This window comes from Puntigrus tetrazona, chromosome 10 (assembly GCF_018831695.1).
Source record: "Puntigrus tetrazona isolate hp1 chromosome 10, ASM1883169v1, whole genome shotgun sequence".
NCBI classification, from domain to species: domain Eukaryota; kingdom Metazoa; phylum Chordata; class Actinopteri; order Cypriniformes; family Cyprinidae; genus Puntigrus; species Puntigrus tetrazona.
The window spans coordinates 14,678,802-14,697,918 of NC_056708.1; the positions used below are offsets into that span (position 1 = coordinate 14,678,802).

The window sequence follows — 19,117 nt, forward strand, 5'->3', positions numbered from 1 at the left end:
AAAAGGAAAAAGGAAATGAAATGTATAATGAGGATAAGCGAATGTGGTGGGAGAATGTGAAATATCTGGTAAAAAAATTTACAATAAGATATTGCAAATTAGTTCAAAAATGTAAGAAAAACAAGGAAAGAGAGCTAAGAGTGAAATTAAATGAGGAACTGGGTAAGGCAGAAAAAAGCATTCAGAAAATAAAAGAAATTGAGGGTAGACTGAAGGAAATGGAAGAGAAGAAATATGAAGGCGCAAGATTAAGAAGTAAAGCAAAATATACAGTGGAGGGGGAGAAGTGCACAAAGTTTTTCTTTGATCTGGAGAAAAGAAGAGGAAAAGCAGAAATGATTAAAGAAATAAGGGGCAAAAATGGGAGGATAGTAGAAGAAAATGGAGAAATCTTGAAAGAAATACAATCATACTATGAAAACTTGTTCTGTACGGAGGGGATAAAAGAAGGAGAAAAAGAGGAACTACTAATGCAAATAAAATCAAGAGTAGGAGAAATTGATAAAAAAGAGTGTGATGATGAAGTAAAAGAAGAAGAAATAAAAAGAGCAATAAGTGACTTAAACAAAAGGAAAAGTCCAGGCATAGATGGGTTGGGGAGTGAGTTTTACATTGTTTTTAAAGATTTTTTAACCGGTATTTTAAAAGAAGTATTTGATGAGATTTTTAGGAAAGATGAGATGAACCAAAGGATGGGAATGGGATTAATGAAGCTGATATATAAAAGGAAAGGAGACAAAGTGGAGTTAAAAAATTATAGGCCTATAACAATGCTTAACACCGATCTGAAGATTTTATCCAAAGTTTTAGCTAACAGATTAAAAGAAGTGATGCCCAGTATAATCAAAACAAACCAAGCGTACAGCATTAAAGGAAGGGACATTGCGGATACAACAATGAGCATAAAAGACACAATAAGGTATATAACCGAAAAGAGGAAAGATGGTTTTATAATCAGTTTGGACTTTGAGAAGGCTTTTGACAGGGTAGAGCATGATTTTTTATTTGGGGTTTTAAAGCGTTTTGGTTTTGGGAGGAATTTTATTAAATGGATTAAAATTTTATATAAAGGTGCTGTAACGAGAGTAAAATGCAATGGGTTTTTAACAGACTGTTGTAATTTAACTAGATCAATTAGGCAGGGTTGCCCGTTGTCGGCACTTTTATATGCTTTAGTCGCAGAACCACTGGGATTAGCGATAAAGAAGGAGGGACAAATAAAAGGGATAGGTATAGAAGGAGGGGAGAATAATATATTTCAGTATGCTGATGATACAACACTAATGTTAAAAGATCTGGCCAGTGTAAGGGAATCAATGAAAGTAGTACAAAAATTTTGCAGGGCATCGGGGGCTAAAGTTAATGAGGATAAAACGGTGTACATGAGATTTGGGGGACGGAGGTTTTAACCGGGCACTTTACTTTTAGGGAAACTAATGAAATAAAGATTTTAGGTATTATAATGGGGAGGGATGAAAAGAAAGCGGAAGGAACAATGTGGGAAGAAATTTTAGGAGGGATTGAGAGAAGGTTGATCTTTTGGAAATTAATGTCATTAACTTTGAAAGGAAAGGTTTTAATTTTGAATGTTTTAATGGTTTCTAAGTTATGGCATATTTTATATGTGGCATCTATGCCGTTGTGGGTAGAAAAAAGGCTGAACAAATGTTTTTTAGATTTTTTATGGGAAGGAAAGCCGCCAAGAATAGCACATAACACTTTAATTGGAGAGGTGGGGAAGGGAGGATTGGGGTTAATGGATGTGGAACAAAGAAAGAACAGTCTGAGGGTAAAAATGATTCAAAAGTACATGGACGAAGATAACAAAGCGGCATGGAAGAGAACAATGGGGTATTTTTTAAATAAATGTAGTCATTTTAATTTGGGGGACCACATTTTATGGATGAAAACAAAAAAATGGATGACGGATATGCTGCCAGATTTTTATAAAGAACTACTGGGGGCGTGGAGCAAATTTTTAAATAATGTGCATTTTAAGCCACAAGGTCGAGAGAACATTTTAAATCAGCCTTTATTCTTAAACAACTGTATTTTAAATCAAGGGAAGGAGGTATTTTTTAAGAAATGGTGGGATGTGGGGATCACAAAAGTCAGAGATGTTTTATATGAATTTAAAGAAGGGTTTTTACCAGTGCGATACATTGTGGATGTGATGGAGGAGGCAAAGGAGGATTATAGCACACGAGAGATAATAAACAAATATGACGTGATTAAGAATGCAATACCGCAAGAGTGGATAAAGAGAATTGAAAATATGGAAGAAGACAAGCAAGAAAAAGACTTGTATGTGAGGACGGGGGAAAAACTGCATGTTTTTAATGAATGTACGGTGAAAAGGTTTTACTCTGTTTTTAGAAATGCTGTTTTTAAGAAGCCTGCTGTGAATGCATATTGGCTACAGAAATTTAACGATTTAAAAGAAGACAGTATATGGGGGAACCTAAATGGAAAATTTGTACAAACGAAATTGGAAAACTCTGAATATTTTATTAGACACAAAGTGATTTTTACAGATGTCATTTTAAACAAAATTGGAATGGAACGAAGCGCTACTTGTAAAGTTTGTAATGATAATGATGAAGGATTTTTACACCTGTTTTTATATTGTAACGAACTGGAGGATTTTAATGGTAAATGCAAAAGTTTGATTTTAAGTTTGAGAGGGGATGATAATGAAAGTTTTGAATGGAATAAGGTGGTGATGTTGGGTTTGGATAAGCAATGTAAAAACAAAAAACTTATCAATTTAATTGTGATGCTGATTAAGAGTGCAATATGGGAAAGAAGGATAGTGGCAAAAAAAAGAAAATATTTTATTGGATGTGTGGAATGTGTTTAAAAGGAAATTTGAAAAGTATGTTCAATGCTTGTTTTATTATTTTAAACAAGAAGAGAAAATTGGTCTGTTTTATAATGTTTTTACCAAGGAAGTTTGCAAGATTTTAATGGACTCTGGATTGGAAATGTTATTGAATGACTGTTAAAATATGACTGTTCAAATTAAAAAAAAAAAAAAAAAAAAAAAAAAAAAATTCACGCCTGATCTCGTGTGATCTCAGAAGCTAAGCAGAGTTGGGCCTAGTTAGTACTTGGATGGGAGACTGCCTAGGAATACCAGGTGCTGTAATTTTTGAGTTTTTTCACTACTTATCTAATACACTGGCCCTTAGTGTGGCCAAAGTTTGACCAGCTCTTTGCTTTCCCTTACTGCTTATTTAATTCAGTTGCCTTTAAAGTAGCTGTTCTTTAAACAGAGTTTGACTGTTTTTAACTACTTAACTAATGCTCTTATCTTTAATGTAGCTCATTTTGAAAAATCTTTTTGTATTTCATTCATTACTTATTAGTATAATGGCACTGTGTGCCTCACCTTAAAATAGGGGCCTTTTTGCAGCAGCTTTAGCTTGCGGCCATACCACCCTGTTCAAGCCTGATCTCAGAAGCTAAGTAGAGTTGGGCCTAGTTAGTACTTGGATGGGAGACTGCCTAGGAATACCAGGTGCTGTAAGTTTTTGAGTTTTTTCACTACTTATCTAATACACTGGCCCTTAGTGTGGCCAAAGTTTGACCAGCTCTTTGCTTTCCCTTACTGCTTATTTAATCCAATTGCCTTTAAAGTAGCTGTACTTTAAACAGAGTTTGACTGTTTTTAACTACTTAACTAATGCTCTTATCTTTAATGTAGCTCATTTTGAAGTATTTTTTGTATTTTATTCATATAATTATTTAGTGTGCCTCACCTTAAAATAGGGGGCTTTTTGCAGCAGCTTTAGCTTACGGCCATACCACCCTGTTCACGCCTGATCTCGTCTGATCTCAGAAGCTAAGCAGAGTTGGGCCTAGTTAGTACTTGGATGGGAGACTGCCTAGGAATACCAGGTGCTGTAAGTTTTGAGTTTTTTTACTACTTATCTAATACACTGGCCCTTAGTGTGGCCAAAGTTTGACCAGCTCTTTGCTTTCCCTTACTGCTTATTTAATTCAATTGCCTTTAAAGTAGCTGTACTTTAAACAGAGTTTGACTGTTTTTAACTACTTAACTAATGCTCTTATCTTTAATGTAGCTCATTTTGAAGTATTTTTTGTATTTCATTCATTACTTATCTAGTATAATGGCACTTAGTGTGCCTCACCTTAAAATAGGGGGCTTTTTGCAGCAGCATTTGCTTACGGCCATACCACCCTGTTCACGCCTGATCTTGTCTGATCTCAGAAGCTGAGCAGAGTTGGGCCTAGCTAGTACTTGGATTGGAGACTGCCTAGGAATACCAGGTGCTGTAGGTTTTGAGTTTTTCACTACTTATCTAATACACTGGCCCTTAGTGTGGCCAAAGTTTGACCAGCTCTTTGCTTTCCCTTACTGCTTATTTAATTCAATTGCCTTTAAAGTAGCTGTTCTTTAAACAGAGTTTGACTGTTTTTAACTACTTAACTAATGCTCTTATCTTTAATGTAGCTCATTTTGAAGTATTTTTTTGTATTTCATTCATTACTTATCTAGTATAATGGCACTTAGTGTGCCTCACCTTAAAATAGGGGCTTTTGCAGCAGCTTTTGCTTACGCCATACCACCCTGTTCACGCCTGATCTCGTCTGATCTCAGAAGCTAAGCAGAGTTGGGCCTAGTTAGTACTTGGATGGGAGACTGCCTAGGAATACCAGGTGCTGTAAGTTTTTGAGTTTTTCACTACTTATCTAATACACTGGCCCTTAGTGTGGCCAAAGTTTGACCAGCTCTTTGCTTTCCCTTACTGCTTATTTAATTCAATTGCCTTTAAAGTAGCTGTTCTTTAAACAGAGTTTGACTGTTTTAACTACTTACTTAATGCTCTTATCTTTAATGTAGCTCATTTTGAAGTATTTTTTTGTATTTCATTCATTACTTATCTAGTATAATGGCACTTAGTGTGCCTCACCTTAAAATAGGGGCTTTTTGCAGCAGCTTTCGCTTACGGCCATACCACCCTGTTCACGCCTGATCTCGTCTGATCTCAGAAGCTAAGCAGAGTTGGGCCTAGTTAGTACTTGGATGGGAGACTGCCTAGGAATACCAGGTGCTGTAAGTTTTGAGTTTTTCACTACTTATCTAATACACTGGCCCTTAGTGTGGCCAAAGTTTGACCAGCTCTTTGCTTTCCCTTACTGCTTATTTAATTCAATTGCCTTTAAAGTAGCTGTTCTTTAAACAGAGTTTGACTGTTTTTAACTACTTAACTAATGCTCTTATCTTTAATGTAGCTCATTTTGAAGTATTTTTTTGTATTTCATTCATTACTTATCTAGTATAATGGCACTTAGTGTGCCTCACCTTAAAATAGGAGGCTTTTTGCAGCAGCTTTTGCTTACGGCCATACCACCCTGTTCACGCCTGATCTCGTCTGATCTCAGAAGCTAAGCAGAGTTGGGCCTAGTTAGTACTTGGATGGGAGACTGCCTAGGAATACCAGGTGCTGTAAGTTTTAGAGTTTTTTCACTACTTATCTAATACACTGGCCCTTAGTGTGGCCAAAGTTTGACCAGCTCTTTGCTTTCCCTTACTGCTTATTTAATTCAATTGCCTTTAAAGTAGCTGTTCTTTAAACAGAGTTTGACTGTTTTAACTACTTAACTAATGCTCTTATCTTTAATGTAGCTCATTTTGAAGTATTTTTTTGTATTTCATTCATTACTTATCTAGTATAATGGCACTTAGTGTGCCTCACCTTAAAATAGGGGGCTTTTTGCAGCAGCTTTCGCTTACGCCATACCACCCTGTTCACGCCTGATCTCGTCTGATCTCAGAAGCTAAGCAGAGTTGGGCCTAGTTAGTACTTGGATTGGAGACTGCCTATGAATTCCAGGTGCCATCATTTTTTTGAGTTTTTTCACTACTTATCTAATACACTGGCCCTTAGTGTGCAAAAGTTTGACCAGCTCTTTGCTTTCCCTTATTGCTTATTTAATTCAATTGCCTTTAAAGTAGCTGTTCTTTAAACAGAGTTTGACTGTTTTTAACTACTTAACTAATGCTCTTATCTTTAATGTAGCTCATTTTGAAGTATTTTTTGTATTTCATTCATTACTTATCTAGTATAATGGCACTTAGTGTGCCTCACCTTAAAATAGGGGGCTTTTTGCAGCAGCTTTAGCTTACGGCCATACCACCCTGTTCACGCCTGATCTCGTCTGATCTCAGAAGCTAAGCAGAGTTGGGCCTAGTTAGTACTTGGATGGGAGACTGCCTATGAATTCCAGGTGCCATAGTTTTTGAGTTTTTCACTACTTATCTAATACACTGGCCCTTAGTGTGGCCAAAGTTTGACCAGCTCTTTGCTTTCCCTTACTGCTTATTTAATTCAATTGCCTTTAAGTAGCTGTTCTTTAAACAGAGTTTGACTGTTTTTAACTACTTAACTAATGCTCTTATCTTTAATGTAGCTCATTTTGAAGTATTTTTTGTATTTCATTCATTACTTATCTAGTATAATGGCACTTAGTGTGCCTCACCTTAAAATAGGGGGCTTTTTGCAGCAGCATTTGCTTACGGCCATACCACCCTGTTCACGCCTGATCTCGTCTGATCTCAGAAGCTAAGCAGAGTTGGGCCTAGTTAGTACTTGGATGGGAGACTGCCTAGGAATACCAGGTGCTGTAAGTTTTTGAGTTTTTTCACTACTACTTATCTAATACACTGGCCCTTAGTGTGGCCAAAGTTTGACCAGCTCTTTGCTTTCCCTTACTGCTTATTTAATTCAATTGCCTTTAAAGTAGCTGTTCTTTAAACAGAGTTTGACTGTTTTTAACTACTTAACTAATGCTCTTATCTTTAATGTAGCTCATTTTGAAGTATTTTTTTGTATTTCATTTCATTCATTACTTATCTAGTATAATGGCACTTAGTGTGCCTCACCTTAAAATAGGGGCTTTTGCAGCAGCTTTCCCTTACGGCCATACCACCCTGTTCACGCCTGATCTCATCTGATCTCAGAAGCTAAGCAGAGTTGGGCCTAGTTAGTACTTGGATGGGAGACTGCCTAGGAATACCAGGTGCTGTAAGTTTTTGAGTTTTTCACTACTTATCTAATACACTGGCCCTTAGTGTGGCCAAAGTTTGACCAGCTCTTTGCTTTCCCTTACTGCTTATTTAATTCAATTGCCTTTAAAGTAGCTGTTCTTTAAACAGAGTTTGACTGTTTTTAACTACTTAACTAATGCTCTTATCTTTAATGTAGCTCATTTTGAAGTATTTTTTTGTATTTCATTCATTACTTATCTAGTATAATGGCACTTAGTGTGCCTCACCTTAAAATAGGGGCTTTTTGCAGCAGCTTTAGCTTACAGCCATACCACCCTGTTCACGCCTGATCTCGTCTGATCTCAGAAGCTAAGCAGAGTTGGGCCTAGTTAGTACTTGGATGGGAGACTGCCTAGGAATACCAGGTGCTGTAAGTTTTGAGTTTTTCACTACTTATCTAATACACTGGCCCTTAGTGTGGCCAAAGTTTGACCAGCTCTTTGCTTTCCCTTACTGCTTATTTAATTCAATTGCCTTTAAAGTAGCTGTTCTTTAAACAGAGTTTGACTGTTTTTAACTACTTAACTAATGCTCTTATCTTTAATGTAGCTCATTTTGAAGTATTTTTTGTATTTCATTCATTACTTATCTAGTATAATGGCACTTAGTGTGCCTCACCTTAAAATAGGGGCTTTTTGCAGCAGCTTTTGCTTACGGCCATACCACCCTGTTCACGCCTGATCTCGTCTGATCTCAGAAGCTAAGCAGAGTTGGGCCTAGTTAGTACTTGGATGGGAGACTGCCTAGGAATTCCAGGTGCCATAGTTTTTGAGTTTTTCTACTTATCTAATACACTGGCCCTTAGTGTGGCCAAAGTTTGACCAGCTCTTTGCTTTCTCTTACTGCTTATTTAATTCAATTGCCTTTAAAGTAGCTGTTCTTTAAACAGAGTTTGACTGTTTTTAACTACTTAACTAATGCTCTTATCTTTAATGTAGCTCATTTTGAAGTATTTTTTTGTATTTCATTCATTACTTATCTCTAGTATAATGGCACTTAGTGTGCCTCACCTTAAAATAGGGGCTTTTTGCAGCAGCTTTGCTTACGGCCATACCACCCTGTTCACGCCTGATCTCGTCTGATCTCAGAAGCTAAGCAGAGTTGGGCCTAGTTAGTACTTGGATGGGAGACTGCCTAGGAATTGCAGGTGCTGTAGTTTTTGAGTTTTTCACTACTTATCTAATACACTGGCCCTTAGTGTGGCCAAAGTTTGACCAGCTCTTTGCTTTCCCTTACTGCTTATTTAATTCAATTGCCTTTAAAGTAGCTGTTCTTTAAACAGAGTTTGACTGTTTTTAACTACTTAACTAATGCTCTTATCTTTAATGTAGCCTCATTTTGAAGTATTTTTTTGTATTTCATTCATTACTTATCTAGTATAATGGCACTTAGTGTGCCTCACCTTAAAATAGGGGCTTTTTGCAGCAGCTTTAGCTTACGGCCATACCACCCTGTTCACGCCTGATCTCGTCTGATCTCAGAAGCTAAGCAGAGTTGGGCCTAGTTAGTACTTGGATGGGAGACTGCCTAGGAATACCAGGTGCTGTAAGTTTTTGAGTTTTTCACTACTTATCTAATACACTGGCCCTTAGTGTGGCCAAAGTTTGACCAGCTCTTTGCTTTCCCTTACTGCTTATTTAATTCAATTGCCTTTAAAGTAGCTGTTCTTTAAACAGAGTTTGACTGTTTTTAACTACTTAACTAATGCTCTTATCTTTAATGTAGCTCATTTTGAAGTATTTTTTGTATTTCATTCATTACTTATCTAGTATAATGGCACTTAGTGTGCCTCACCTTAAAATAGGGGCTTTTTTGCAGCAGCTTTCGCTTACGGCCATACCACCACCCTGTTCACGCCTGATCTCGTCTGATCTCAGAAGCTAAGCAGAGTTGGGCCTAGTTAGTACTTGGATGGTAGACTGCCTATGAATTCCAGGTGCCATAGTTTTTTGAGTTTTTTCACTACTTATCTAATACACTGGCCCTTAGTGTGGCCAAAGTTTGACCAGCTCTTTGCTTTCCCTTATTGCTTATTTAATTCAATTGCCTTTAAAGTAGCTGTTCTTTTAAACAGAGTTTGACTGTTTTTAACTACTTAACTAATGCTCTTATCTTTAATGTAGCTCATTTTGAAGTATTTTTTTGTATTTCATTCATTACTTATCTAGTATAATGGCACTTAGTGGGCCTCACCTTAAAATAGGGGGCTTTTTGCAGCAGCATTTGCTTACGGCCATACCACCCTGTTCACGCCTGATCTCGTCTGATCTCAGAAGCTAAGCAGAGTTGGGCCTAGTTAGTACTTGGATGGGAGACTGCCTAGGAATACCAGGTGCTGTAGTTTTTTGAGTTTTTCCCTACTTATCTAATACACTGGCCCTTAGTGTGGCCAAAGTTTGACCAGCTCTTTGCTTTCCCTTACTGCTTATTTAATTCAATTGCCTTTAAAGTAGCTGTTCTTTAAACAGAGTTTGACTGTTTTTAACTACTTAACTAATGCTCTTATCTTTAATGTAGCTCATTTTGAAGTATTTTTTTGTATTTCATTCATTACTTATCTAGTATAATGGCACTTAGTGTGCCTCACCTTAAAATAGGGGCTTTTTGCAGCAGCTTTAGCTTACGGCCATACCACCCTGTTCACGCCTGATCTCGTCTGATCTCAGAAGCTAAGCAGAGTTGGGCCTAGTTAGTACTTGGATGGGAGACTGCCTAGGAATACCAGGTGCTGTAAGTTTTGAGTTTTTTCACTACTTATCTAATACACTGGCCCTTAGTGTGGCCAAAGTTTGACCAGCTCTTTGCTTTCCCTTACTGCTTATTTAATTCAATTGCCTTTAAAGTAGCTGTTCTTTAAACAGAGTTTGACTGTTTTTAACTACTTAACTAATGCTCTTATCTTTAATGTAGCTCATTTTGAAGTATTTTTTTGTATTTCATTCATTACTTATCTAGTATAATGGCACTTAGTGTGCCTCACCTTAAAATAGGGGCTTTTTGCAGCAGCTTTAGCTTACGGCCATACCACCCTGTTCACGCCTGATCTCGTCTGATCTCAGAAGCTAAGCAGAGTTGGGCCTAGTTAGTACTTGGATGGGAGACTGCCTAGGAATACCAGGTGCTGTAAGTTTTTGAGTTTTTCACTACTTATCTAATACACTGGCCCTTAGTGTGGCCAAAGTTTGACCAGCTCTTTGCTTTCCCTTACTGCTTATTTAATTCAATTGCCTTTAAAGTAGCTGTTCTTTAAACAGAGTTTGACTGTTTTTAACTACTTAACTAATGCTCTTATCTTTAATGTAGCTCATTTTGAAGTATTTTTTTGTATTTCATTCATTACTTATCTAGTATAATGGCACTTAGTGTGCCTCTCACCTTAAAATAGGGGCTTTTTGCAGCAGCTTTTGCTTACGGCCATACCACCCTGTTCACGCCTGATCTCGTCTGATCTCAGAAGCTAAGCAGAGTTGGGCCTAGTTAGTACTTGGATGGGAGACTGCCTAGGAATACCAGGTGCTGTAAGTTTTTGAGTTTTTCACTACTTATCTAATACACTGGCCCTTAGTGTGGCCAAAGTTTGACCAGCTCTTTGCTTTCCCTTACTGCTTATTTAATTCAATTGCCTTTAAAGTAGCTGTTCTTTAAACAGAGTTTGACTGTTTTTAACTACTTAACTAATGCTCTTATCTTTAATGTAGCTCATTTTGAAGTATTTTTTTGTATTTCATTCATTACTTATCTAGTATAATGGCACTTAGTGTGCCTCACCTTAAAATAGGGGCTTTTTGCAGCAGCTTTAGCTTACGGCCATACCACCCTGTTCACGCCTGATCTCGTCTGATCTCAGAAGCTAAGCAGAGTTGGGCCTAGTTAGTACTTGGATGGGAGACTGCCTAGGAATACCAGGTGCTGTAAGTTTTTGAGTTTTTCACTACTTATCTAATACACTGGCCCTTAGTGTGGCCAAAGTTTGACCAGCTCTTTGCTTTCCCTTACTGCTTATTTAATTCAATTGCCTTTAAAGTAGCTGTTCTTTAAACAGAGTTTGACTGTTTTTAACTACTTAACTAATGCTCTTATCTTTAATGTAGCTCATTTTGAAGTATTTTTTTGTATTTCATTCATTACTTATCTAGTATAATGGCACTTAGTGTGCCTCACCTTAAAATAGGGGGCTTTTTGCAGCAGCTTTCGCTTACAGCCATACCACCCTGTTCACGCCTGATCTCGTCTGATCTCAGAAGCTAAGCAGAGTTGGGCCTAGTTAGTACTTGGATGGGAGACTGCCTAGGAATACCAGGTGCTGTAAGTTTTTGAGTTTTTTCACTACTTATCTAATACACTGGCCCTTAGTGTGGCCAAAGTTTGACCAGCTCTTTGCTTTCCCTTACTGCTTATTTAATTCAATTGCCTTTAAAGTAGCTGTTCTTTAAACAGAGTTTGACTGTTTTTAACTACTTAACTAATGCTCTTATCTTTAATGTAGCTCATTTTGAAGTATTTTTTTATTTCATTCATTACTTATCTAGTATAATGGCACTTAGTGTGCCTCACCTTAAAATAGGGGCTTTTTGCAGCAGCTTTAGCTTACGGCCATACCACCCTGTTCACGCCTGATCTCGTCTGATCTCAGAAGCTAAGCAGAGTTGGGCCTAGTTAGTACTTGGATGGGAGACTGCCTAGGAATACCAGGTGCTGTAAGTTTTTGAGTTTTTTTCACTACTTATCTAATACACTGGCCCTTAGTGTGGCCAAAGTTTGACCAGCTCTTTGCTTTCCCTTACTGCTTATTTAATTCAATTGCCTTTAAAGTAGCTGTTCTTTAAACAGAGTTTGACTGTTTTTAACTACTTAACTAATGCTCTTATCTTTAATGTAGCTCATTTTGAAGTATTTTTGTATTTCATTCATTACTTATCTAGTATAATGGCACTTAGTGTGCCTCACCTTAAAATAGGGGGCTTTTTGCAGCAGCTTTTGCTTACGGCCATACCACCCTGTTCACGCCTGATCTCGTCTGATCTCAGAAGCTAAGCAGAGTTGGGCCTAGTTAGTACTTGGATGGGAGACTGCCTAGGAATACCAGGTGCTGTAAGTTTTTGAGTTTTTTCACTACTTATCTAATACACTGGCCCTTAGTGTGGCCAAAGTTTGACCAGCTCTTTGCTTTCCCTTACTGCTTATTTAATTCAATTGCCTTTAAAGTAGCTGTTCTTTAAACAGAGTTTGACTGTTTTTAACTACTTAACTAATGCTCTTATCTTTAATGTAGCTCATTTTGAAGTATTTTTTTGTATTTCATTCATTACTTATCTAGTATAATGGCACTTAGTGTGCCTCACCTTAAAATAGGGGCTTTTTGCAGCAGCTTTAGCTTACGGCCATACCACCCTGTTCACGCCTGATCTCGTCTGATCTCAGAAGCTAAGCAGAGTTGGGCCTAGTTAGTACTTGGATGGGAGACTGCCTAGAATACCAGGTGCTGTAAGTTTTTGAGTTTTTTCACTACTTATCTAATACACTGGCCCTTAGTGTGGCCAAAGTTTGACCAGCTCTTTGCTTTCCCTTACTGCTTATTTAATTCAATTGCCTTTAAAGTAGCTGTTCTTTAAACAGAGTTTGACTGTTTTTAACTACTTAACTAATGCTCTTATCTTTAATGTAGCTCATTTTGAAGTATTTTTTGTATTTCATTCATTACTTATCTAGTATAATGGCACTTAGTGTGCCTCACCTTAAAATAGGGGCTTTTTGCAGCAGCTTTGCTTCTACGGCCATACCACCCTGTTCACGCCTGATCTCGTCTGATCTCAGAAGCTAAGCAGAGTTGGGCCTAGTTAGTACTTGGATGGGAGACTGCCTAGGAATACCAGGTGCTGTAAGTTTTTGAGTTTTTCACTACTTATCTAATACACTGGCCCTTAGTGTGGCCAAAGTTTGACCAGCTCTTTGCTTTCCCTTACTGCTTATTTAATTCAATTGCCTTTAAAGTAGCTGTTCTTTAAACAGAGTTTGACTGTTTTTAACTACTTAACTAATGCTCTTATCTTTAATGTAGCTCATTTTGAAGTATTTTTTTTTGTATTTCATTCATTACTTATCTAGTATAATGGCACTCACCCTCACCTTAAAATAGGGGCTTTTTGCAGCAGCAGCTTTAGCTTACGGCCATACCACCCTGTTCACGCCTGATCTCGTCTGATCTCAGAAGCTAAGCAGAGTTGGGCCTAGTTAGTACTTGGATGGGAGACTGCCTAGGAATACCAGGTGCTGTAAGTTTTTGAGTTTTTTCACTACTTATCTAATACACTGGCCCTTAGTGTGGCCAAAGTTTGACCAGCTCTTTGCTTTCCCTTACTGCTTATTTAATTCAATTGCCTTTAAAGTAGCTGTTCTTTAAACAGAGTTTGACTGTTTTTAACTACTTAACTAATGCTCTATCTTTAATGTAGCTCATTTTGAAGTATTTTTTGTATTTCATTCATTACTTATCTAGTATAATGGCACTTAGTGTGCCTCACCTTAAAATAGGGGCTTTTTGCAGCAGCTTTTGCTTACAGCCATACCACCCTGTTCACGCCTGATCTCTCTGATCTCTCAGAAGCTAAGCAGAGTTGGGCCTAGTTAGTACTTGGATGGGAGACTGCCTAGGAATACCAGGTGCTGTAAGTTTTTGAGTTTTTTCACTACTTATCTAATACACTGGCCCTTAGTGTGGCCAAAGTTTGACCAGCTCTTTGCTTTCCCTTACTGCTTATTTAATTCAATTGCCTTTAAAGTAGCTGTTCTTTAAACAGAGTTTGACTGTTTTTAACTACTTAACTAATGCTCTTATCTTTAATGTAGCTCATTTTGAAGTATTTTTTTGTATTTCATTCATTACTTATCTAGTATAATGGCACTTAGTGTGCCTCACCTTAAAATAGGGGGCTTTTTGCAGCAGCTTTAGCTTATGGCCATACCACCCTGTTCACGCCTGATCTCGTCTGATCTCAGAAGCTAAGCAGAGTTGGGCCTAGTTAGTACTTGGATGGGAGACTGCCTAGGAATACCAGGGTGCCATAAGTTTTTGAGTTTTTTCACTACTTATCTAATACACTGGCCCTTAGTGTGGCCAAAGTTTGACCAGCTCTTTGCTTTCCCTTACTGCTTATTTAATTCAATTGCCTTTAAAGTAGCTGTTCTTTAAACAGAGTTTGACTGTTTTTAACTACTTAACTAATGCTCTTATCTTTAATGTAGCTCATTTTGAAGTATTTTTTGTATTTCATTCATTACTTATCTAGTATAATGGCACTTAGTGTGCCTCACCTTAAAATAGGGGCTTTTTGCAGCAGCTTTTGCTTACGGCCATACCACCCTGTTCACGCCTGATCTCGTCTGATCTCAGAAGCTAAGCAGAGTTGGGCCTAGTTAGTACTTGGATGGGAGACTGCCTAGGAATACCAGGTGCTGTAAGTTTTGAGTTTTTCACTACTTATCTAATACACTGGCCCTTAGTGTGGCCAAAGTTTGACCAGCTCTTTGCTTTCCCTTACTGCTTATTTAATTCAATTGCCTTTAAAGTAGCTGTTCTTTAAACAGAGTTTGACTGTTTTTAACTACTTAACTAATGCTCTTATCTTTAATGTAGCTCATTTTGAAGTATTTTTTTGTATTTCATTCATTACTTATCTAGTATAATGGCACTTAGTGTGCCTCACCTTAAAATAGGGGGCTTTTTGCAGCAGCTTTAGCTTACGGCCATACCACCCTGTTCACGCCTGATCTCGTCTGATCTCAGAAGCTAAGCAGAGTTGGGCCTAGTTAGTACTTGGATGGGAGACTGCCTAGGAATACCAGGTGCTGTAAGTTTTTGAGTTTTTCACTACTTATCTAATACACTGGCCCTTAGTGTGGCCAAAGTTTGACCAGCTCTTTGCTTTCCCTTACTGCTTATTTAATTCAATTGCCTTTAAAGTAGCTGTTCTTTAAACAGAGTTTGACTGTTTTTAACTACTTAACTAATGCTCTTATCTTTAATGTAGCTCATTTTGAAGTATTTTTTTTTTGTATTTCATTCATTACTTATCTAGTATAATGGCACTTAGTGTGCCTCACCTTAAAATAGGGGCTTTTTGCAGCAGCTTTCGCTTACGGCCATACCACCCTGTTCACGCCTGATCTCGTCTGATCTCAGAAGCTAAGCAGAGTTGGGCCTAGTTAGTACTTGGATGGGAGACTGCCTAGGAATTCCAGGTGCTGTAGTTTTTTGAGTTTTTCACTACTTATCTAATACACTGGCCCTTAGTGTGGCCAAAGTTTGACCAGCTCTTTGCTTTCCCTTACTGCTTATTTAATTCAATTGCCTTTAAAGTAGCTGTTCTTTAAACAGAGTTTGACTGTTTTTAACTACTTAACTAATGCTCTTATCTTTAATGTAGCTCATTTTGAAGTATTTTTTGTATTTCATTCATTACTTATCTAGTATAATGGCACTTTAGTGTGCCTCACCTTAAAATAGGGGGCTTTTTGCAGCAGCTTTTGCTTACGGCCATACCACCCTGTTCACGCCTGATCTCGTCGTCTGATCTCAGAAGCTAAGCAGAGTTGGGCCTAGTTAGTACTTGGATGGGAGACTGCCTAGGAATACCAGGTGCTGTAGGTTTTTGAGTTTTTTCACTACTTATCTAATACACTGGCCCTTAGTGTGGCCAAAGTTTGACCAGCTCTTTGCTTTCCCTTACTGCTTATTTAATTCAATTGCCTTTAAAGTAGCTGTTCTTTAAACAGAGTTTGACTGTTTTTAACTACTTAACTAATGCTCTTATCTTTAATGTAGCTCATTTTGAAGTATTTTTTTGTATTTCATTCATTACTTATCTAGTATAATGGCACTTAGTGTGCCTCACCTTAAAATAGGGGCTTTTGCAGCAGCTTTAGCTTACACGGCCATACCACCCTGTTCACGCCTGATCTCGTCTGATCTCAGAAGCTAAGCAGAGTTGGGCCTAGTTAGTACTTGGATGGGAGACTGCCTAGGAATACCAGGTGCTGTAAGTTTTGAGTTTTTTCACTACTTATCTAATACACTGGCCCTTAGTGTGGCCAAAGTTTGACCAGCTCTTTGCTTTCCCTTACTGCTTATTTAATTCAATTGCCTTTAAAGTAGCTGTTCTTTAAACAGAGTTTGACTGTTTTTAACTACTTAACTAATGCTCTTATCTTTAATGTAGCTCATTTTGAAGTATTTTTTTATATTTCATTACTTATCTAGTATAATGGCACTAGTGTGCCTCACCTTAAAATAGGGGCTTTTTGCAGCAGCTTTAGCTTACGGCCATACCACCCTGTTCACGCCTGATCTCGCCTGATCTCAGAAGCTAAGCAGAGTTGGGCCTAGTTAGTACTTGGATGGGAGACTGCCTAGGAATACCAGGTGCTGTAAGTTTTTGAGTTTTTTCACTACTTATCTAATACACTGGCCCTTAGTGTGGCCAAAGTTTGACCAGCTCTTTGCTTTCCCTTACTGCTTATTTAATTCAATTGCCTTTAAAGTAGCTGTTCTTTAAACAGAGTTTGACTGTTTTTAACTACTTAACTAATGCTCTTATCTTTAATGTAGCTCATTTTGAAGTATTTTTTGTATTTCATTCATTACTTATCTAGTATAATGGCACTTAGTGTGCCTCACCTTAAAATAGGGGCTTTTTGCAGCAGCTTTAGCTTACTTACGGCCATACCACCCTGTTCACGCCTGATCTCGTCTGATCTCAGAAGCTAAGCAGAGTTGGGCCTAGTTAGTACTTGGATGGGAGACTGCCTAGGAATACCAGGTGCTGTAAGTTTTTGAGTTTTTCACTACTTATCTAATACACTGGCCCTTAGTGTGGCCAAAGTTTGACCAGCTCTTTGCTTTCCCTTACTGCTTATTTAATTCAATTGCCTTTAAAGTAGCTGTTCTTTAAACAGAGTTTGACTGTTTTTAACTACTTAACTAATGCTCTTATCTTTAATGTAGCTCATTTTGAAGTATTTTTTGTATTTCATTCATTACTTATCTAGTATAATGGCACTTAGTGTGCCTCACCTTAAAATAGGGGCTTTTGCAGCAGCTTTAGCTTACGGCCATACCACCCTGTTCACGCCTGATCTCGTCTGATCTCAGAAGCTAAGCAGAGTTGGGCCTAGTTAGTACTTGGATGGGAGACTGCCTAGGAATACCAGGTGCTGTAAGTTTTTGAGTTTTTCACTACTTATCTAATACACTGGCCCTTAGTGTGGCCAAAGTTTGACCAGCTCTTTGCTTTCCCTTACTGCTTATTTAATTCAATTGCCTTTAAAGTAGCTGTTCTTTAAACAGAGTTTGACTGTTTTTAACTACTTAACTAATGCTCTTATCTTTAATGTAGCTCATTTTGAAGTATTTTTTTGTATTTCATTCATTACTTATCTAGTATAATGGCACTTAGTGTGCCTCACCTTAAAATAGGGGCTTTTTGCAGCAGCTTTCGCTTACGGCCATACCACCCTGTTCACGCCTGATCTCGTCTGATCTCAGAAGCTAAGCAGAGTTGGGCCTAGTTAGTACTTGGATGGGAGACTGCCTAGGAATACCAGGTGCTGTAAGTTTTGAGTTTTTCACTACTTATCTAATACACTGGCCCTTAGTGTGGCCAAAGTTTGACCAGCTCTTTGCTTTCCCTTACTGCTTATTTAATTCAATTGCCTTTAAAGTAGCTGTTCTTTAAACAGAGTTTGACTGTTTTTAACTACTTAACTAATGCTCTTATCTTTAATGTAGCTCATTTTGAAGTATTTTTTTATTTCATTCATTACTTATCTAGTATAATGGCACTTAGTGTGCCTCACCTTAAAATAGGGGCTTTTTGCAGCAGCTTTCGCTTACGGCCATACCACCCTGTTCACGCCTGATCTCGTCTGATCTCAGAAGCTAAGCAGAGTTGGGCCTAGTTAGTACTTGGATGGGAGACTGCCTAGGAATACCAGGTGCTGTAAGTTTTTGAGTTTTTCACTACTTATCTAATACACTGGCCCTTAGTGTGGCCAAAGTTTGACCAGCTCTTTGCTTTCCCTTACTGCTTATTTAATTCAATTGCCTTTAAAGTAGCTGTTCTTTAAACAGAGTTTGACTGTTTTTAACTACTTAACTAATGCTCTTATCTTTAATGTAGCTCATTTTGAAGTATTTTTTTGTATTTCATTCATTACTTATCTAGTATAATGGCACTTAGTGTGCCTCACCTTAAAATAGGGGCTTTTGCAGCAGCTTTTTGCTTACGGCCATACCACCCTGTTCACGCCTGATCTCGTCTGATCTCAGAAGCTAAGCAGAGTTGGGCCTAGTTAGTACTTGGATGGGAGACTGCCTAGGAATACCAGGTGCTGTAGGTTTTTGAGTTTTTTCACTACTTATCTAATACACTGGCCCTTAGTGTGGCCAAAGTTTGACCAGCTCTTTGCTTTCCCTTACTGCTTATTTAATTCAATTGCCTTTAAAGTAGCTGTTCTTTAAACAGAGTTTGACTGTTTTTAACTACTTAACTAATGCTCTTATCTTTAATGTAGCTCATTTTGAAGTATTTTTTTGTATTTCATTCATTACTTATCTAGTATAATGGCACTTAGTGTGCCTCACCTTAAAATAGGGGGCTTTTTGCAGCAGCTTTAGCTTACGGCCATACCACCCTGTTCACGCCTGATCTCGTCTGATCTCAGAAGCTAAGCAGAGTTGGGCCTAGTTAGTACTTGGATGGGAGACTGCCTAGGAATACCAGGTGCTGTAAGTTTTGAGTTTTTCACTACTTATCTAATACACTGGCCCTTAGTGTGGCCAAAGTTTGACCAGCTCTTTGCTTTCCCTTACTGCTTATTTAATTCAATTGCCTTTAAAGTAGCTGTTCTTTAAACAGAGTTTGACTGTTTTTAACTACTTAACTAATGCTCTTATCTTTAATGTAGCTCATTTTGAAGTATTTTTTTGTATTTCATTCATTACTTATCTAGTATAATGGCACTTAGTGTGCCTCACCTTAAAATAGG

At 37.8% G+C, this 19,117-nt stretch overlaps 23 non-coding genes and 17 pseudogenes across 23 annotated transcripts; all 40 read left to right on the forward strand.

Moving 5' to 3' along the window:
• The first annotated feature begins 3,423 nt into the window (after positions 1–3,423).
• LOC122353456 lies at positions 3,424–3,532 on the forward strand (annotated as a pseudogene).
• A 261-nt stretch (positions 3,533–3,793) lies between these two features.
• On the forward strand, positions 3,794–3,912 carry LOC122353340. Its single transcript, XR_006251984.1, has one exon. It is a non-coding gene; the product is annotated as a 5S ribosomal RNA (ribosomal RNA).
• A 274-nt stretch (positions 3,913–4,186) lies between these two features.
• Positions 4,187–4,305, forward strand: LOC122353407 (annotated as a pseudogene).
• A 272-nt stretch (positions 4,306–4,577) lies between these two features.
• LOC122353356 lies at positions 4,578–4,695 on the forward strand (annotated as a pseudogene).
• Positions 4,696–4,968: 273 nt separating this feature from the next.
• Positions 4,969–5,087, forward strand: LOC122353353. Its single transcript, XR_006251985.1, has one exon. It is a non-coding gene; the product is annotated as a 5S ribosomal RNA (ribosomal RNA).
• Positions 5,088–5,361: 274 nt separating this feature from the next.
• LOC122353366 lies at positions 5,362–5,480 on the forward strand. The gene has a single exon (XR_006251988.1). It is a non-coding gene; the product is annotated as a 5S ribosomal RNA (ribosomal RNA).
• A 275-nt stretch (positions 5,481–5,755) lies between these two features.
• LOC122353453 lies at positions 5,756–5,873 on the forward strand (annotated as a pseudogene).
• Positions 5,874–6,148: 275 nt separating this feature from the next.
• On the forward strand, positions 6,149–6,267 carry LOC122353360 (annotated as a pseudogene).
• A 272-nt stretch (positions 6,268–6,539) lies between these two features.
• LOC122353377 lies at positions 6,540–6,658 on the forward strand. Its single transcript, XR_006251989.1, has one exon. It is a non-coding gene; the product is annotated as a 5S ribosomal RNA (ribosomal RNA).
• A 282-nt stretch (positions 6,659–6,940) lies between these two features.
• Positions 6,941–7,059, forward strand: LOC122353481. The gene has a single exon (XR_006252016.1). It is a non-coding gene; the product is annotated as a 5S ribosomal RNA (ribosomal RNA).
• Positions 7,060–7,333: 274 nt separating this feature from the next.
• LOC122353478 lies at positions 7,334–7,452 on the forward strand. The gene has a single exon (XR_006252014.1). It is a non-coding gene; the product is annotated as a 5S ribosomal RNA (ribosomal RNA).
• Positions 7,453–7,724: 272 nt separating this feature from the next.
• LOC122353328 lies at positions 7,725–7,843 on the forward strand (annotated as a pseudogene).
• Positions 7,844–8,115: 272 nt separating this feature from the next.
• On the forward strand, positions 8,116–8,234 carry LOC122353333 (annotated as a pseudogene).
• A 274-nt stretch (positions 8,235–8,508) lies between these two features.
• Positions 8,509–8,627, forward strand: LOC122353389. The gene has a single exon (XR_006251990.1). It is a non-coding gene; the product is annotated as a 5S ribosomal RNA (ribosomal RNA).
• A 274-nt stretch (positions 8,628–8,901) lies between these two features.
• On the forward strand, positions 8,902–9,023 carry LOC122353443 (annotated as a pseudogene).
• Positions 9,024–9,300: 277 nt separating this feature from the next.
• Positions 9,301–9,419, forward strand: LOC122353276 (annotated as a pseudogene).
• A 274-nt stretch (positions 9,420–9,693) lies between these two features.
• On the forward strand, positions 9,694–9,812 carry LOC122353400. Its single transcript, XR_006251991.1, has one exon. It is a non-coding gene; the product is annotated as a 5S ribosomal RNA (ribosomal RNA).
• A 274-nt stretch (positions 9,813–10,086) lies between these two features.
• LOC122353412 lies at positions 10,087–10,205 on the forward strand. The gene has a single exon (XR_006251992.1). It is a non-coding gene; the product is annotated as a 5S ribosomal RNA (ribosomal RNA).
• A 276-nt stretch (positions 10,206–10,481) lies between these two features.
• LOC122353424 lies at positions 10,482–10,600 on the forward strand. Its single transcript, XR_006251993.1, has one exon. It is a non-coding gene; the product is annotated as a 5S ribosomal RNA (ribosomal RNA).
• A 274-nt stretch (positions 10,601–10,874) lies between these two features.
• LOC122353435 lies at positions 10,875–10,993 on the forward strand. Its single transcript, XR_006251994.1, has one exon. It is a non-coding gene; the product is annotated as a 5S ribosomal RNA (ribosomal RNA).
• Positions 10,994–11,268: 275 nt separating this feature from the next.
• LOC122353480 lies at positions 11,269–11,387 on the forward strand. Its single transcript, XR_006252015.1, has one exon. It is a non-coding gene; the product is annotated as a 5S ribosomal RNA (ribosomal RNA).
• Positions 11,388–11,660: 273 nt separating this feature from the next.
• LOC122353446 lies at positions 11,661–11,779 on the forward strand. The gene has a single exon (XR_006251995.1). It is a non-coding gene; the product is annotated as a 5S ribosomal RNA (ribosomal RNA).
• Positions 11,780–12,054: 275 nt separating this feature from the next.
• Positions 12,055–12,173, forward strand: LOC122353458. The gene has a single exon (XR_006251996.1). It is a non-coding gene; the product is annotated as a 5S ribosomal RNA (ribosomal RNA).
• A 275-nt stretch (positions 12,174–12,448) lies between these two features.
• LOC122353316 lies at positions 12,449–12,566 on the forward strand (annotated as a pseudogene).
• Positions 12,567–12,841: 275 nt separating this feature from the next.
• On the forward strand, positions 12,842–12,960 carry LOC122353300 (annotated as a pseudogene).
• Positions 12,961–13,235: 275 nt separating this feature from the next.
• Positions 13,236–13,354, forward strand: LOC122353460. The gene has a single exon (XR_006251997.1). It is a non-coding gene; the product is annotated as a 5S ribosomal RNA (ribosomal RNA).
• Positions 13,355–13,627: 273 nt separating this feature from the next.
• On the forward strand, positions 13,628–13,747 carry LOC122353433 (annotated as a pseudogene).
• A 276-nt stretch (positions 13,748–14,023) lies between these two features.
• On the forward strand, positions 14,024–14,143 carry LOC122353284 (annotated as a pseudogene).
• A 274-nt stretch (positions 14,144–14,417) lies between these two features.
• On the forward strand, positions 14,418–14,536 carry LOC122353462. Its single transcript, XR_006251999.1, has one exon. It is a non-coding gene; the product is annotated as a 5S ribosomal RNA (ribosomal RNA).
• Positions 14,537–14,810: 274 nt separating this feature from the next.
• LOC122353464 lies at positions 14,811–14,929 on the forward strand. Its single transcript, XR_006252000.1, has one exon. It is a non-coding gene; the product is annotated as a 5S ribosomal RNA (ribosomal RNA).
• A 277-nt stretch (positions 14,930–15,206) lies between these two features.
• On the forward strand, positions 15,207–15,325 carry LOC122353281 (annotated as a pseudogene).
• A 275-nt stretch (positions 15,326–15,600) lies between these two features.
• On the forward strand, positions 15,601–15,722 carry LOC122353321 (annotated as a pseudogene).
• A 276-nt stretch (positions 15,723–15,998) lies between these two features.
• LOC122353355 lies at positions 15,999–16,117 on the forward strand (annotated as a pseudogene).
• A 269-nt stretch (positions 16,118–16,386) lies between these two features.
• On the forward strand, positions 16,387–16,505 carry LOC122353274 (annotated as a pseudogene).
• Positions 16,506–16,783: 278 nt separating this feature from the next.
• LOC122353461 lies at positions 16,784–16,902 on the forward strand. The gene has a single exon (XR_006251998.1). It is a non-coding gene; the product is annotated as a 5S ribosomal RNA (ribosomal RNA).
• Positions 16,903–17,174: 272 nt separating this feature from the next.
• Positions 17,175–17,293, forward strand: LOC122353468. The gene has a single exon (XR_006252004.1). It is a non-coding gene; the product is annotated as a 5S ribosomal RNA (ribosomal RNA).
• Positions 17,294–17,567: 274 nt separating this feature from the next.
• On the forward strand, positions 17,568–17,686 carry LOC122353469. Its single transcript, XR_006252005.1, has one exon. It is a non-coding gene; the product is annotated as a 5S ribosomal RNA (ribosomal RNA).
• Positions 17,687–17,957: 271 nt separating this feature from the next.
• On the forward strand, positions 17,958–18,076 carry LOC122353470. Its single transcript, XR_006252006.1, has one exon. It is a non-coding gene; the product is annotated as a 5S ribosomal RNA (ribosomal RNA).
• A 274-nt stretch (positions 18,077–18,350) lies between these two features.
• On the forward strand, positions 18,351–18,469 carry LOC122353493. The gene has a single exon (XR_006252028.1). It is a non-coding gene; the product is annotated as a 5S ribosomal RNA (ribosomal RNA).
• A 276-nt stretch (positions 18,470–18,745) lies between these two features.
• On the forward strand, positions 18,746–18,864 carry LOC122353471. The gene has a single exon (XR_006252007.1). It is a non-coding gene; the product is annotated as a 5S ribosomal RNA (ribosomal RNA).
• Positions 18,865–19,117: the final 253 nt, after the last annotated feature.